Genomic DNA, 14983 nt, shown 5'->3' with positions numbered 1-14983 from the left:
GACAGCAACAGAAATGTACAGGGACCCCCAATGCAATTCAGAGCGCAGTTGGCTATTATCAGAAGTCCTGCTCTCCCCCCTGCACTTTGGGGGCCCAGTTATGAAGACAGGAGTGGGTACCAGAGGTGGGACCAGCACCTATCTGATGGTGCCATGAGTGTCCCTGATGGGAATACCCCTTTAACCCCTAAATGACCAGGCCATAAAGGGGTCGTCCTAAGTTTTTAAATTCTTCCCCTATACAGAAGATAAGGGATGACTAACTGATTGGTGGGAGTCTGACTGCTGGGATCCCCAATAACAGGGGTCCTGCTCCCCCATCGTGCTGGAGGATTGGGTCGAGCAAGCGCCCTGCTGCTCCATTCATTCTCTATGGCGATCCCATAGAGCTGAATGGAGTGGTGGACACGCATGCATGTCTACTGCTCCTAACAGGGAACACAGGCCCCATTCTAGTGATCAGCAGGGCTACTAGTGGCCAGACCCCCACAGATCAGCCACTTATCCCTCATCCTGTGGATAGGGGATAACATTAAAACTTGGCACAACCCCTGCACGGGTCACAGAGCATGCCCACAACATTCTCCCATAGAAATCAATGAGTCACCTCCAGGTTCCTATGGCTCCTATGAGGCAAATATCTGAATGCTGTTAAAGGGTTGTCCAACATTTTGATACTGATAAGCCATCAATATATGAATAGGAGGGGGTCCGAGTCCCGGGACCACCCCCGACCAGCTCTTTGAGGAGGCCACAAGGTTCCAGTGAGCACTGCGACCTCCTCGCAGCTTACCAAGCACAGCGCCATACATTGTATAGTGGCCGTGCTTGGTATTGCAGCCCTCGCCCATTCATTTCAATGGAACTGAGCCGCCCCAGGCCATGTGAACAATGAATGTGAGATCACGGACCTAGGAAGAGGCCGCGGCGCTCCAGCCTCTTCAAGCAGCTGATCGTCAGGGTCCTGAGCGTTGGACCCATCCTGAGGACGGACAAAATCTCTGACAACCCCTTTAACAAAGCTGGCCGCCCCCATAATCACGTACGGAAAAGAGAAGGAAAAAAAATTAAAAATCACAATCAGAAAAGTCATAAAAAGAATATGATTCTAGTTCCAGTAAAATTCAAGGTGACGCCTTCACAGAACTGAGGTGCGGCTTTCCTGCAGCTGTGAAACCACAACTCCCAGCTTGATGGGAGTTGTAGTTTCAAAACAGCTACAGAGCCAAAGTGGGAGGCCATGACTATCTATGACTCCATCAGTCTCTTCTCTGCAAGAAAAGTAAAAAAAAACTACCGTCACAGTTCCCACAGACTATCTAATAGTTACACCACCAGAGCGAAGGTCACCCCCCTCCGAGATCGCTATGCCCCACAGATTTGAGGAGGAGGGGGGTTATCGGACGGGGTAGAGAAATGGTTCTGGTCTGCTCCCCCACCTCGGGCTGCGCTATAGTCCACACCTGCAGCGCGCAGGTCACGCTCCCCCACCGGCTGCACATTGACACAGACTTAAAGGGGTTCTATCCTCTGGATAGGTCATCAGCATCTGATCGGCGTGGGTCCGAAACCCAGGACCCCCGCCGATCAGCTGTTTGAGAAGGCAGCGGCGGCCATTTTATTTCCCCTAATGATTGCTCCCCGGACAAAACGACAATATATTTATAATAAAGTAATATTTAAGTATTTTCATTTTCTTCATTCACGGAGAACCCCGTTAATGCCTCCGAATGTTCTCGTTCACGGACAGCAAGCACACATCTTGAAAATGGAGCGGAATTGAATCGCAAAGTCTATTAAAAAAGTGGTAGAACTTTTCATTTGATTGCGCTTTAGTTGTATAAAACAAGCATTTTATATGTCATTATTATGAAACTGCGTTGAAAGCTCTGGTTTCTGACCAGCTTTACACCATTCGCAGCGTCCACCTGACATTTTCAGCAATGAAATCCTGGCGGGGCGTTATATCCTCCGTATGTGGATGCCAGGCGGTAGTGACTAGTCAGAGCAATATACATCATTAGGCTATTTTCTACCAACTTTATTCCCCCCCCCCTCGGCTTTGCCACCACCTACTGACACAGGCCGACTGCTACGAGACAGTGTACTAACCTGGAGGACTCTGGAGACCAGGAGCGCGTACAAGGTGGGGAGGGTCCCCATGTCTGGCTGCGGGTCCAGCGATGGGGAGAAGGAGGATGCTGTAGGGTCTTCTTGTTCCATCTCATCCATGATAGCATGGGTCAGCAGTACATTCAGGGGACCTGCTGACCGCCTCCACAGACCAGTATAATGTTATTAATATAGAGAGGGTGGGTCACCCTACGACTGACAGGCACCCCAATCATACCAGCAGCCATGACACACGCACACAGGGCACCCGCCCCAGCTGGTCAGTTCCACGTATTACGACAGGACTGGACAGGGGGCCTCTATGGGGCAGTACTGGCGGCCATATTAACGGACACCTCGCCCCTCATATTGAGCAGATGTCAGAGTTAACGTGACCTCATCTGGTAGCCACGTGCTGTAGAGTTCTGTCTGAGCGACTGCTTTCTGTTATCAGCCATTATAGGGGACAGCGCACAGCTCCATAGCACCTAAAAGAGCCTCCCCATGTAATACTGCGTGTAACATGAGGGATGTATGTGCTCCCCACGTCACCGGGAAGAACTCCGATAACAGGAACTAGAATAAGATCCGGTATCTGCAGTAACAGAACACGGATCCTGGTTCTGACCTCACATCAACACTCGGCATATATCAGCCAATCACACAACGGACATCTATCGCCTCTATATTATAGTGTGTGCCCCCTGTATAATGTCCAGTCTCCTGTGCCCCCTGTATATATAACGTCGTCTCCTGTGCCCCCTGTATATATAATGTCCAGTCTCCTGTGCCCCCTGTATATATAACGTCCAGTCTCCTGTGCCCCCTGTATATATAACGTCCAGTCTCCTGTGCCCCCTGTATATATAACGTCGTCTCCTGTGCCCCCTGTATATATAACGTCCAGTCTCCTGTGCCCCCTGTATATATAACGTCCAGTCTCCTGTGCCCCCTGTATATATAACGTCCAGTCTCCTGTGCCCCCTGTATATATAACGTCCAGTCTCCTGTGCCCCCTGTATATATAACGTCCAGTCTCCTCTGCTCCCTGTATATATAACGTCCGGTCTCCTGTGCCCCCTGTATATATAATGTCCGGTCTCCTGTGCCCCCTGTATATATAATGTCCAGTCTCCTGTGCCCCCTGTATATATAACGTCCAGTCTCCTGTGCCCCCTGTATATATAATGTCCAGTCTCCTGTGCCCCCTGTATATATAACGTCCAGTCTCCTGTGCCCCCTGTATATATAACGTCCAGTCTCCTCTGCTCCCTGTATATATAATGTCCGGTCTCCTCTGCTCCCTGTATATATAATGTCCAGTCTCCTGTGCCCCCTGTATATATAATGTCCAGTGTCCTGTGCCCCCTGTATATATAATGTCCGGTCTCCTGTGCCCCCTGTATATATAATGTCCAGTGTCCTGTGCCCCCTGTATATATAATGTCCGGTCTCCTCTGCTCCCTGTATATATAATGTCCGGTCTCCTCTGCTCCCTGTATATATAATGTCCAGTCTCCTCTGCTCCCTGTATATATAATGTCCAGTCTCCTGTGCCCCCTGTATATATAATGTCCGGTCTCCTGTGCCCCCTGTATATATAATGTCCAGTCTCCTCTGCTCCCTGTATATATAATGTCCAGTCTCCTGTGCCCCCTGTATATATAATGTCCGGTCTCCTGTGCCCCCTGTATATATAATGTCCAGTCTCCTGTGCCCCCTGTATATATAACGTCCAGTCTCCTGTGCCCCCTGTATATATAACGTCCAGTCTCCTGTGCCCCCTGTATATATAACGTCCAGTCTCCTGTGCCCCCTGTATATACAATGTCCAGTCTCCTGTGCCCCCTGTATATATAATGTCCAGTCTCCTGTGCCCCCTGTATATATAATGTCCAGTCTCCTGTGCCCCCTGTATATATAATGTCCGGTCTCCTGTGCCCCCTGTATATATAATGTCCGGTCTCCTCTGCTCCCCGTGTATAACGCTCATCCTCCTCTCCATAGCGCACACTGCGGTCTCACCTGCCGCTGCCTCAGCTGCTCTGAACTTCGCCTCCTGTCATAACAACACGTCACCACACAGACTCCCGGCAGGTCCCGGATGCAGTGACGTCACTAAGCGGCGACAACGCGGAAGTAGGCCGGCGCAGCAGGGGGCCTATTATAAGTGCACATCATTAACCCCCTCGTTCCCTTCTATACCTAGACGACACGTCACTCTATGGTCAGCACTGCGTGGTGTGACGCTGACCGCAGTGCAGGCCGGATCTTGTAGTTCTACGTCAGGGTCAGCTGACCTGCTGTCGTGGGCAGTCTGTGACATGATAAAGCTGCTGTCACCTGCAGACCTCCGGATATCGCGATATAGATGTGAAGTGGAGGATTTTAGGTGTATAATTGTATAGTTAAAAAAAAAAAATGCATTCTGAAAATTAAAATTGATTAAAAAGTAAAAAAGTGTTTTCATCTACAGGTGGAAACGCCTCTCAGGAGACTGAATGGTTTAGCTTTTCCATCTTATTAGTAATTACAAACTGCAGCAGCTGGGAAACTACAACTCACAGCATGACTGCGGCTGTCGGGGCGTGCTGGGAGTTGTAGTTCTGCAGCGGCTGGAGGACCACAGGTTGGAAATCGGGGATCCACATCGTCTCCAGATCACTTATTTCAGTCACCGAACTCCTTAAAGGGCCTGTCTATTTAACCCATTCCTATATAGGAAGACCCCTTTAATAACTAGACGGACTCATACTTCCATAGTTACGACGCGGGCTACGGTCACAAGGCTGCGTCTGGAGTCCGCAATGAGGGGCGGTGTAACGGGTCGTCTAGAGGATGTCCTGACCACGTGGTCACATGACGGTCATGTGACTGCACGGCCCCCACCACTGCACCCCTAACACACGGATCATTCGCTTCCTTTGGGCAGGGTTCACACAGGGGCAGCTTTTCTGCTTTCTTTCTTTTTTTTTAAACTGTACGTACCTTACCGTGAAGGGACACTTTTTTTTATGCACCTTGAAAACACAGTAATATGCATGTGTGTGGTTTTAAAAAATAAAATAAAAAAATGCGGAAAAACTGCAGTGTGGGAACCCAGCCTTAGGACAGGTCCAGATGTGGACATCAAGGTGGAGTAATCCACGGCAAAATCCACATGGAGCACGTTGTGCTGTGGATTCTAAGACATAAATTAACATGGCTTCGCTTGACCCGTGGAGAGAAGAATACTGACCTCCTCCCTCCCGGCTCCTTCGGTCCACCGCTGCAGCCTCAGTGTCCCTACTGGTCACTGTCCCGCAAGCTGCACGTCAATGGTTAATTCCACCCTGCAGCGGCCCATGTGACACCGCCACTCCAGAAATTGGACCCGAGTGCCGAGACTACAGCTGTGGACCAAAGAAGGAGGCAGATACGTAGCCTTTCCTCCGCAAGGTGGGGTAGGGGGCCGCCAGCCTGGACAACCCCTTTAAAATCTAGACCACGTTTTAATTCCTGTGCAGACTTTTTCTGCAGCGTATGGGCGAGATGGGGTAAAATCTCAATCACTTTGCTGCTATCGTAATACGCAGCGGATTTTCCGCTCTCAAAATCTGCGCTGCATCCCATCAGCGTTAACCGCACCAAGAATGAATTTGTATATGCTTGGAGTGGTCTAGAAAAAACACGTGGCAAAAACCCTCGGCTACAGGAACTGCGACGTGGCCTCCCATTGAAAACAATGGGAGGTGGTTTCAGCGCAGATTCGGCCTGGTTTTTGGCACCGAATTCAGGCTAAAACCCGGACCCAAAATCCTCCAACTGAACGTACCCTTAAACTGGATTACTGGGGGGGATCCAAGACCAGGGTTGTCAGGTGAGCATGGCGCCAAAGATATTAACACAACATCTTAGACATTGGAGGAAGGGGGGGGGGGGGGGGGGGTGTCCCATAGACATACAGCAGCCGGCAGGAAGAGAGAAGGGAGACGGCACGCAGGCAATGCACCCGCCTTCCCGTTATACAGCTGATCGGCGGGGGTGCCGGGTGTCAGAACCTTGCTGATCTGATCTTGATGATAGGTCATCAATTTTAAAAGGCCCGGACAATCCCTTTAATAATGTCCTGGTTTATATAGAAAAAAAAACTCCCAATGTCCTGGTATATACAGTCAGGTCTATAAATATTGGGACCTCGACACAATTCCAACATGTTTCACTCTATACACCACCACAATGGATTTGAAATGAAACGAACAAGATGTGCTTTACCTGCAGACCGTCAGCTTTAGGCCTCCTGCACACGACAGTATTTTTTCACCATCCGCAAAACGAGGTTCCGTTGGTCTGTGATCCGTGACAGTTTTTTCGTCCGTGGGTCTTCCTTGATTTTTGGAGGATCCACGGACATGAAAAAAATGTCGTTTTGGTGTCCGCCTGGCCGTGCGGAGCCAAACGGATCCGTCCTGATTTACAATGCAAGTCAATGGGGACGGATCCGTTTGACGTTGACACAATATGGTGCAATTGCAAACGGATCCGTCCCCCATTGACTTTCAATGTAAAGTCAGGAGTTAATATACCATAGGATCAGAGTTTTCTCCAATCCGATGGTATATTTTAACTTGAAGCGTCCCCATCACCATGGGAACGCCTCTATGTTAGAATATACTGTTGGATATGAGTTAGATCGTGAAACTCAGATCTGTTGTGCATTTTCATACGTATACAATATTATCTAATGACATTATAATCAAAATGAATGCTCATCTCACTGCCTTTAAGAATAAGATCAGCCTGAACCAAAGTTATATTATGTGGCTGAGGAAGCCAAGATGAGTTCATGGCAAGTTCAGTCTACATAAACGGACATTGTATTTAAAAAAGCTATTACTAAAGATATGAGACCATCTGGTAAGGAGTATGCCAACTCCCTAAAACATGTCTGTCTGGAGGGAACATGGTTACTTGATAAGGACTCATGTCCTTGGAGCACACCTGCTGTATGAGGTTCAATTTATATATTCATAATTATATTATATATATCTTTGCATGGTATATTTAGTTTACAACATATGTTAATCAATAATTCATATAATGTGTTATCTATGTGTAACAATGTATCGATATATATATATATGTTATACCATGTATTTACCATTTTGAAGGTACAGAAACAAATAAGTTTAAGTTAATTGGATTTCAAAACAATAGTTATTCATGGATGTAGATAAATGAAATGTACAAGTTCCGATGCCAAGCATCAAAGCCGCTCAACCTATATTTCAAAAAGATAGGAGAAGACAGTCAACTCCAACAAGTCCAGGATATAGGTAATTAAAAGTGTCAGGAAAAGACCTTCCTCAGTGATTTATGGTAAGATAGGTCATCGAAAGTCATGAAAACATATTATTAGATATTTAATTTTAATGCTTAAAAGTTGGGATGTTCACCTACGGTACCGCAGTGCCATCTGGAGGCAGATGGGCAACATTATATTATTTCATTATTTGTCCTATACCATATTAGGAGTTGAGATAATGTCATGAGGTTATTAGCATGCGAATACACCCACCCTACCTGATTGGGAATCCATAATCTAAAGGGGATGATTCTTAGATAAGGGGGGGAATAATTACTCGTGTGCGGGGTAGCAAGAGAAAAAAAAAAAAAGAAAGCTAGAGAAAAGATCCATATATCCATTGATCCATCCATCCATTCAATCAAAAAGAAAACTTTACCAGAAGAAACTTGGATTACTCTTTTTGGATTACTAGGAAAGTTCTTCAGAACTGGTCCCATCTGAACTCTGTCTACCTTTGACCCGGTAACGTATATTTTGTTTACTACTCTTGATATTAATAAGATATTTCTCTCGGTATATAGCCAAGAGTTCCCATACTGTGGGAATATATAGTGTTAGGCGCCTCAATAATGCTGATTATTCTCTTAGCAAAGATGCATATTGTTAATGGAAGATCTGACATTATTTGAAAAGAGGACTAAACCCTTGGAAAGTTATTTTCCTTAGTCTGATTGCCGAGCTGAATATTTTATCATATTAATATCATATATTTTTGATTGGTCATAGGAAAACAGAGTCAAGGGATAACAGTTATTTTCCTGTAAATCTGTGTTTTATTGTTATAGCCTGTTTGATAACAGAAGATCCTAAGTTTCTCTTGGTATATGAGTCCGTTTGTTAAAAGTATGACACTGGTTGTCATGAATCAATAAATCATACTGTGCTGATCAGATAGGGGTGTGCGAACACCACCGTGTGGTACATTTTGGATGTTACGTTGTAACTTCATCATTTGTTTTGCAGTTGTATTGTTTTTATATTCTTTGTTTTTATAATAAACTATTATATATTTTTGCATATACAATTGTTCCTTTGTTTCACTGCTTGCACAAATCAAAGTAAGATACTTGATAAAAAGAACTTAGAGGCGTTTTTAATGTCCGCCTGAAGGATAATATATTTTTATATTTTTTTATCCTCTCTTTTATATGAAGATTCTTTTTCATATAGAAGATATATGACAGATCCGACAGTATATTCTAACACAGAGGCGTTCCCATGGTGATGGGGACGCTTCAAGTTAGAATATGCTAAGAACTGTGTACATGACTGCCCCCTGCTGCCTGGCAGCATCCGATCTCTTACAGGGGGCTGTGATCCGCACAATTAACCCCTCAGGTGCTGCACCTGAGGGGGGTTAATTGTGCGTATCATAGTCCCCTGTAGGAGATCAGGGGCTGCCAGGCAGCAGGGGGCAGACCCCCCTCGGCCCCCCCTCCCTCTATTGTATTAATTTCATTGGTGGCACAGTGTGCGGCCCCCCCCCCTCCCTCCCTCTACTGTATTATTTTCATTGGTGGCACAGTGTGCGCCCCCCCCCCCCCCTCTATTGTATTATTTTCATTGGTGGCACAGTGTGCGGCCCCCCCTCCCTCCCTCTATTTTATTATTTTCATTGGTGCCCCCCCCCCCCCCCCCCGATCATTGGTGGCAGCGGAGAGTTCCGATCGGAGTCCCAGTTTAATCTCTGGGGCTCCGATCGGTAACCATGGCAACCAGGATGCTACTGCAGTCCTGGTTGCCATGGTTACTTAGCAATATTAGAAGCATCATACTTACCTGCTGCGCTGTCTGTGACCGGCGGGAGCTCCTCCTACTGGTAAGTGACAGGTCTGTGCAGCGCATTGCTTAATGATCTGTCACTTACCAGTAGGAGGAGCTCCCGGCCGGTCACAGACAGCGCAGCAGGTAAGTATGATGCTTCTAATATTGCTAAGTAAGGGGAGGCCGCACACTGTGCCACCAATGAAAATAATACAATAGAGGGAGGGGGGGCCGTGGGAGCCACACTGGCCACCAATGAAATTAAAACTGGGGAGGGAGGGGGGTCTGCCCCCTGCTGCCTGGCAGCCCCTGATCTCTTATAGGGGGCTATGATATGCACAATTAACCCCTCAGGTGCAGCACCTGATGGGTTAATTGTGAGGATCACAGCCCCCTGTAAGAGATCGGGTGCTGCCAGGCAGCAGGGGGCAGTCATGTACACAGTTCGTAGTATATTCTAACTAGAAGCGTCCCCATCACTATGGGAACGCCTCTGTGTTAGAATATACTGTCGGATATGAGTTTTCACGAAGTGAAAACTCAGCTCTGAAAAAGCTTTTATGCAGACGGATCTTCAGATCCGTCTGTATGAAAGTAACCTACGGCCACGGATCATGGACGTGGATGCCAATCTTGTGTGCATCCGTGTTCTTTCACGGACCCATTGACTTGAATGGGTCCGTGAACCGTTGTCCGTCAAAAAAATAGGACAGGTCCTATTTTTTTGACGGACAGGAAACACGGATCACGGATGCGGCTGCAAAACTGTGCATTTTCCGATTTTTCCACGGACCCATTGAAAGTCAATGGGTCAGCGAAAAAAAATGGAAAACGGCACAACGGCCATGGATGCACACAACGGTCGTGTGCATGAGGCCTTAATTTGAGGGTATTTACATCCAAATCAGGTGAACGGTGCAGGAATTACAATAGTTTGCATATGTGCCTCTCACTTGTTAAGGGACCAAAAGTAATGGGACAATTGGCTTCTCAGCTGTTCCATGGCCAGGTGTGTGTTATTCCCTCATTGTCCCAATTACAATGAGCAGATAAAAGGTCCAGAGTTCATTTCAAGTAGGGATCGACCGATATTGATTTTTTAGGGCCGATACCGATAATTTGTGAACTTTCAGGCCGATGGCCGATAATTTATACCGATATTCTGTGAAATTTCATTTTTGAAAAAAAAAAAAATCCTACACAAATCTGCTGAAAATGAATATTTTTATTGTTAATGTGTAGTTGTTTTTTTTTTGTAAATGTTTCTTTTTCATTTATACTTAATATTTTGGTGTTTTTTGTTTTTTTTACTAACTTTTAGCCCCCTTAGGGACTAGAACCTTTGTCATAAGCACCCTGATAGATCTCTATTAGGGTGAATAGGAGCTCACACTGTCCCTGCTGCCCTGTGCTTTGTGCACACAGCAGCATGGTGCTTACCATGGCAGCCAGGGCTTCAATAGCGTCCTGGCTGCCATGGTAACCTACTGGAGCCCCAGGCTTACACTGCTGGGGCTCTGATCGGAGGAGGAGGGGAGAGGGGACCCTGTGGCCACTGCCACCAATGATTAAAACTGGGGGGGCGCACTGCGCCAGCAATGTTTTTAATACTGGGGTGGGGGGCGCACTGCGCCACCAATGATTAATACTGGGGGGCTTGGGGGGGCGCACTGCGCCACCAATGAACATAAATCTCTCATTTATTCATATACAGGAGGTGGGAGCTGGCTGCAGAATCACATAGCCTGGCTGCAGAATCACATAGCCGGCTCCCGACCTCGAGCGGTAGCTGCGATCCGCGGCACCTGAGGGGTTAACTACCGCGGATCGCAGCTACCGCTCATAGAGGTCGGGAGCCGGCTATGTGATTCTGCAGCCAGCTCCCGCCTCCTGTTCAATTTGAATGAATGAGTGAGTGAGTTAACATGATTGGTGGCGCAGCGGCCACAGCCCCTCCCCTCCTCTTGTCTTCTCTCCTCTAATTGGCGGCAGCGGCAGCAGCAGCACAGGGGGAGGGAGACACTGCTTCCTTCTCCCCTGTGCTGCTGACGAAACACGGAGAGCGCTGAGAGCAGCGCGATATGTGCTGCCCATATGTTATTGGAATATCGGCAAAATAGATGCCGATACCGATAACTGTCAAAATCCTGAATATCGGCCGATAATATCGGTAAAACAGATATTCAGTCGATCCCTAATTTCAAGTGTGCTATTTGCATTTGGAATCTGTTGCTGTCAACTCTCCAGATGAGATCCAAAGAGCTGTCACTATCAGTGAAGCAAGCCATCATTAGGCTGAAAAAACACAACAAACCCATCAGAGAGATAGCAAAAACATTAGGCGCGGCCAAAACAACGGTTTGGAACATTCTTAAAAAGAAGGAACGCATCGGTGAGCTCAGCAACACCAAAAGACCCAAAGGCCACGGAAAACAACTGTGGTGGATCACTGAAGAATTCTTTCCCTGGTGAAGAAAACAACCTTCAGATCACGAACACTCTCCAGGAGGTAGGTGTATGTGTGTCAAAGTCAACAATCAAGAGAAGACTTCACCATAGTGAATACAGAGGGTTCACCACAAGATGTAAACCATTGGTGAGCCTCAAAAACAGGAAGGCCAGATTAGAGTTTGCCAAACGACATCTAAAAAGTCTTCACAGTTCTGGAATAACATCCTACGGACAGATGAGACCAAGATCAACTTGTACCAGAGTGATGGGAAGAGAAGAGTATGGAGAAGGAAAGGAACTGCTCATGATCCTAAGCATACCACCTCATCAGTGAAGCAGGGTGGTGGTAGTGTCATGGCGTGGGCATGTATGGCTGCCAATGGAACTGGTTCTCGTATTTATTGATGATGTGACTGCTGACAAAAGCAGCAGGATGAATTCTGAAGTGTTTCGGGCAATATTATCTGCTCATATTCAGCCAAATGCTTCAGAACTCATTGGACGGCGCTTCACAGTGCAGATGGACAATGACCCAAAGCATACTGCAAAAGCATCCAAAGAGTTTTTTAAGGGAAAGAAGTGGAATGTTATGCAATGGCCAAGTCAATCACCGGACCTGAATCCGATTGAGCATGCATTTCACTTGCTGAAAACAAAACTGAAGGGAAAATGCCCCAAGAACAAGCAGGAACTGAAGACAGTTGCAGTAGAGGCCTGGCAGAGCATCACCAGGGATGAAACCCAGCGTCTGGTGATGTCTATGCGTTCCAGACTTCAGGCTGTAATTGACTGCAAAGGATTTGCAACCAAGTATTAAAAAGTGAAAGTTTGATTTATGATTATTATTCTGTCCCATTACTTTTGGTCCCTTAACAAGTGGGAGGCACATATGCAAAGTGTTGTAATTCCTACACCGTTCACCTGATTTGGATGTAAATGCCCTCAAATTAAAGCTGACAGTCTGCAGGTAAAGCACATCTTGTCTGTTTCAATTCAAATCCATTGTGGTGGTGTATAGAGCCAAAAATGTTAGAATTGTGTACATGTCCCAATATTTATGGACCTGACTGTATAGAAAAAAACTGCCATACAGCCACACAATATACAGGGTTAGGGCTTGTTCACACGGCCGTTGTGCTCCCGTGGCCGTACTGCGGGCCGCATACGGCGGTTCCACAATACACGGGGCCCCGGCCATGTGCATTCCGCATCACGGATGTGAACCCATTCACTTGAATGGGTCCACAAAACCGGAGATGCAGTACCGAACCCCACGGAAGCACTATATGGAGTGCTTCCATGGGGTTCCCCGCTGCACGGAGGTTTCCCATGCATTGGGGACTGCAAATTGCGGGCCCCAATGCACGGAACGGAACCACAACGGCCGTGTGAACAAGCCCTTATACTGTGTCTTTCAGTAGATTGTACATCTGAAGACATAGTAGATAATTCCGGATTTCCGCTCGCGCTCAGATCATTACTGATGGTTCGTCTCAGGCTCTGAAGCCAAGAACTGGTTTTCAATAAATCCTCCGCTCTGCCCAATGTTTACCCTGCCGACAGCTGGAGGATTAATAATCCATATTGACTCCCGGTCACTGAAACAGAAAATTAACTAATTTCACATTAGTTAAATGCCACGACGGATCGCTGCCAGGACTTGCTGTAAAACTGGTGGAGCGGACTTGTTTGTCTTAGCAGAACCACAGGAACTGTGTGATGAAAGGCATGAAAATCCTCCAGAGCGCCTCCTGTCAGGGGTATGCTATAATCTCCGGGTAAATATTAGACGGGACCTTGATAGGGGATCAGAGCGCCATTTTTCCAAATCCCCATAGAGTTATATGATACAGTTCTGGTTGCACATTGCCACCACTAGAGGGAGCTCAATGCAGGAAGCTCCATCTGCATATGGAGGACACTCGGCTGCTCTGCAATCTTGGATATTTCATGAGAAACTTAAATGTAGCCTCCATGAGTGATGCAACTTCCAGCATTCCAACTGCTGCAAAACTACAACTCCCAGAATGCCTGCTGTCGGAACTCCCAGTGCAGAGGGGTGTGGCCAGCAGTGGAAAGCTGTGGTGCACTGAGCGCACTAAAGCACTCATGAGGCGACTATGCAGGAACATGACATTTTTAAAGGTTTCCTTTAAAAACGTCATGTAAAGCGCTGAGTGTGAATGCAGACTTAGGGTGCCTTCACACCTGCTGTTCTGATACAATTCTTTGATGCATTTTTTTTAAAGGGGTTCTCCTATGACTAATGTAAAAAATTAAAATCAGACATCATATAGCACATGAACAAACGGAAAATACAAATGTGATAGCACTCTGCATCCAGCACTCTGCCCTGCCTCCATGCTGGATGAGGCATTGGTGTACATTTTGGCCAAAGCGTAATAAGCCACTCACCACGTCAAGGTCGCCTCTATGGAGTGGTCCCTACCACTAGTTCCTACCTGTTTATGGGCCATGACAGCCACATAAAATCCAGGGAATGCAGGTCAGCGTGCACGCCAAGCACACTCTGCTTTTAACCCTGTCCGGTGCCATTACAGCTTTCATCGGATCCAGGGATGCAAGCACCAACATGCATGCTGAACCCACCATATACTTCTCCTGGAGCCAAATGGCTACTGGTAGGTTCTATATAAGCAGACTCCGTTTTATACTGACTTTAAAACCAGCCTCCAGGACAGATTAACTGGTCAGGTGTGCTTGACTCCAAGGAGATCGCCACGCCTCCAATATATACTACAAAGAAAAAATGTGGGGATTGGGTCAGCACAATTTGTATGTGGTGCACATCACTATGGCGAAATACATATACAAACAGAAAATACAAATTGTGCTGACCCAATCCCCCACATTTTTTCTTTGTAGTATATATTGTAGGCGTGGTGATCTCCTTGGAGTCATATATTGGAGAGCTGAGACAGCTCTCCCCATCACAGCTCAGGGGGCGTGTCTCAGCTCTCCCCATCACAGCTCAGGGGGCGTGTCTCAGCTCTCCCCATCACAGCTCAGGGGGCGTGTCTCAGCTCTCCCCATCACAGCTCAGGGGGCGTGTCTCAGCTCTCCCCATCACAGCTCAGGGGGCGTGTCTCAGCTCTCCCCATCACAGCTCAGGGGGCGTGTCTCAGCTCTCCCTATCACAGCTCAGGGGTCGTGTCTCAGCTCTCCCTATCACAGCTCAGGGGTCGTGTCTCAGCTCTCCCCATCACAGCTCAGGGGGCGTGTCCAGGCTCTCCCCATCACAGCTCAGGGGGCGTGTCTCAGCTCTCCCTATCACAGCTCAGGGGTCGT

The 14983-nt window shown here is 47.2% G+C and overlaps 1 protein-coding gene across 2 annotated transcripts in view; it reads right to left on the bottom strand.

Annotated features, from left to right (window-relative positions):
• Positions 1-14983, bottom strand: part of MIA3 (MIA SH3 domain ER export factor 3) — an 87184-nt gene that overhangs the window by 47326 nt on the left and 24875 nt on the right. The gene's annotated exons all lie outside the window — the stretch shown is intronic.

The sequence above is a fragment of the Bufo bufo genome, chromosome 4, assembly GCF_905171765.1.
Source record: "Bufo bufo chromosome 4, aBufBuf1.1, whole genome shotgun sequence".
NCBI lineage: Eukaryota > Metazoa > Chordata > Amphibia > Anura > Bufonidae > Bufo > Bufo bufo.
The sequence above is the reverse complement of the archived record's forward strand: the minus strand, read 5'-3'. Positions and strand labels throughout refer to the sequence as shown.